The following is a 3,209-nucleotide window of genomic DNA, read 5'->3' as shown; positions in this document are numbered from 1 at the left end:
GCCTTGCATTGCTGTTGCTCCTGCAACTCTTGCTGGACAAAAATGTCATTCTACGTCGATTTTAACTTCCAACTCGAAATATTTCAATAGATTCCGGCCAAAAACGCGAGTTGGTGGCAAATGTGGCGACCGCTGTTGTCGTCGTTGCCACGGCGACCGTGCGAAGCCACATACATTGTGCGGGAGTCGTATGAGCCACAGCTGCTTGTCCGACGAGAAGGCTTCCTCTGCCCACATCCTCCTCCTCCGCCCCTCACTTCTCCCGCCTCCTCTCCAGTAGCCCGCCGCTACTGTCCGAACGGCGGACCGTTCAATGTCCGGGGAATCGGCCGCGTAACTGGAAAAAACGAGCAGCGGGATGTCAGTAACGACGAGAGATAGGATGGTAATGGAGAGAGGGGGGATAGAGGAGGGAGGATGTAGAGGAAGAGAGGAGGGAAAGGAAGGCTGGATGGAGAGGGGAGAGGAGAGCGGGATGGAAGAGAGCGGAGGAGAGAGGAGGAGGGATGGAGAAAGAGATAAGAGAGGCGAGGGAGGGAGGGAGGAGGGTGGTGAGGGAGGGAGGGAGGGGGAGGATCGAAGGGAGGCGATGAAGACTGAGAGGGAGAGAAGGGGGGAGAGCACGAGAGGGAGAGAGAGATGTGAGAGGACAGGAGAAAAGAGAGAGAGAGAGAGAGAGAGAGGCAGAAGAGAGGAGATTGAGAGAGAGTGAGAGAGAGACAGAGGTAGAGATGGAGGAAATGGAAGATAAAAAAAGGGGGAGAGAAGGATGCCGCAGTCGAATTTACATGGACCGACAGCAGTAGAACTTGAAAAATCAAGTACAGCACGAGGAGGGGGATGGCGACAGGAGAGGTTAACAATAATCAAGTGACGGGGCGGGGCGCCCGGAACGAGGAACACCAGAGCAACTCAAAAATCGTAAAATACGACGAGGAGTCAAAAATACACGGGGCGATGAGCGATTCGATTCTTCAACCTGCCGAAATAGCTCCCGTAACATTTTTTGACGAAGCTATTTTTTTTTCCACAAACTTTTGAAAAGAGGCTCCCTCGTGAAAAACGTTATTTTTCCCCTGTTACAGACGTAAATTTTAACTTCTGAAACATCGTCAAGCAGTGACCTGCAAGGCAAAAGAAGCTCGCCAGTTTGTCTCCCTCCGAAACAAAAACTATTTCAGAACGATTCTACCGTCCATCGCTTGCGAGTTATCATCGATGCAAATTCAGTTTAAAAAAATGTTTATTATAATTACTAAATTAGTAAGTACTACACACAAGATAACACAACGCCGGTACAGCAGTCAACTGTGTAAGAATTTCAAGTTTTAGTCAACAGTCTAATTAGTAATTAATTACCATAATGATAGTACTCAAATTAAAGTTCCAAGAAATTGCGGTTTATTACGTCAAGAAAAACTCAATTCAAATGCTCAAAGTGGAGTTAGTACTCCGTTACTGACTCTGAGTTACACTCATGTACGTACTCGTCATATTCTGGTAGGTCAGGGGATACCAAATCCTTGTCGTTGGATTTGTGTTTCTTTTTCTTCTTGGCCTTTCTCGTCTTATCGTTTAGCACGAGAGGAGAGAACATCTTAAAATTAACTTCCATGATTTGGATCTACAGCCGTTGACAATGGCACTAACGTAGATTTTAGCAAGAGAACGTGAGTTTGTTATGTAGGCCTATTATACAATATATAATTATAGATATAGAAGAAGATTCTTCTATATCTATAATATAATACAAAATTATTAAAAGACATGTGTTAACAGGAGCTCTCGCAACGCCAGCTGTGGTGATATTTAGCAAACAATTTGTGGGTTTTATTATGATATTTAACTTTTATGATAAAAACATACTTAATGAATATTTGTATATTTTAAATGTATACCAGTATTTGAGAATAATATTTGCATAAAAGTAAAGCGTATATACCAATTAAATAATATAAATAGCTTAGCATTTGTGTTAGTTGTGGTTATCGCCGATAGGGTGCGCTATAGATGTTCTTTTCGATCCTGGTCAACTAGAACCAGCAGGTTTGTGAGGGTGTACGATTTTGGTAGCGTAAATCTACCATATTTTGAGGCTCTAATTATAACATAAACTTGGTTTTCTCATGATAAGGGTATACGGATATTAGTTTCAATATCACTCGATAAGAATCTATAAGGATTGCTTAGGATTTCTTTGATACGTAATGGTGCCTTGTGTGTGATGTTTTGGTTGTGTTTACTTCTTTTCCGGTTCTACTTTTACAAAACTCATGTTATACGAGTTTTCTGCGCTTTGTTGACTACTTTTAAGACCACATTGGCCTTTGCGTAGCTATGTTTTGAACTGTCAACTAAGTTTATTATGCAATAGCGTCGGTATTTAAGAGATCGGTGAACGCAAACATACAGTTACACGTCACAAATGCTGCAATCTACGACCCAAGTCATAAATATCATACGTATTGGCTCCTAGTTAACTGAACACTGTCGCCTCGTTGGCGCTCGAGCATTCGAGTTTGTTGGGAAGATTTGCGCGAGCATTTTGCACCTTCAAGAGTTGCCTTTTAGGCTTTTTTGTACGACAAGACACCTCCAAGGTACGTACCTCTTGCGTCGCTAGACCCACGAATGATACAGAGATATGAGGATCCCGCTTTGGGAAATAAAAAGAGCGTAACCCATCGGCGATCGCGCTTGTGAGCGTCGCGTGTCAAAAAATTCGGGTTTGCGGGAATCGTAACTCTTGAAATGGTCGTGCGTGTGCGATGCTTCCCAGCAGATGTGCGAATGCTTGCAGATGTTTAGTTGTGCTAACCAATGTAGACGTGACGGGAAACAAACAACGTGGTATTCCGCTGATCCGGAAAAATCAATTTCCCAAAAGGGGATCCTCAGGTCTTGAACGATATCTTACTCGCTTCCATTATTTTTACACCAATGTACAGTTTTACGCTGTGCAAATCTCGTCAAATTTAAATTTCAAAGAGGTGGGGGGGGGACGGGCTCTCGGCTCGTGTGTGATGAATTTTTCCCCGGCTGATCGACAGATGTTGATAACGTGCGACTACATAAGCCAAACCAAATCTGACGCGAGCCGAGAGCAGGAAGTAAAGAGGGGAGAAGAGATTAATTTTTGCTTAGATTAGTTATGATGAGTAATTCAATTATACATACGTCGACTATTATATATATATATTATATATATA

At 43.0% G+C, this 3,209-nt stretch overlaps 1 protein-coding gene across 1 annotated transcript in view; it reads left to right on the top strand.

Annotated features, from left to right (window-relative positions):
• Positions 1 to 1,998: 1,998 nt before the first annotated feature.
• LOC106818217 (60S ribosomal protein L27-like) overlaps positions 1,999 to 3,209 on the top strand; it is a 5,719-nt gene continuing 4,508 nt past the window's right edge. The window contains exon 1 of the mRNA XM_014822941.1: positions 1,999 to 2,046. The gene's annotated coding sequence lies outside the window, so the exon portion shown is untranslated. The remainder of the gene's footprint in view (positions 2,047 to 3,209) is intronic.

The sequence above is a fragment of the Priapulus caudatus genome, unplaced genomic scaffold, assembly GCF_000485595.1.
Source record: "Priapulus caudatus unplaced genomic scaffold, Priapulus_caudatus-5.0.1 Scaffold2095, whole genome shotgun sequence".
NCBI classification, from domain to species: Eukaryota; Metazoa; Priapulida; class Priapulimorpha; order Priapulimorphida; family Priapulidae; genus Priapulus; species Priapulus caudatus.
Note: the sequence above shows the minus strand (reverse complement) of the source record. Positions and strands in the feature narration are given on the sequence as shown.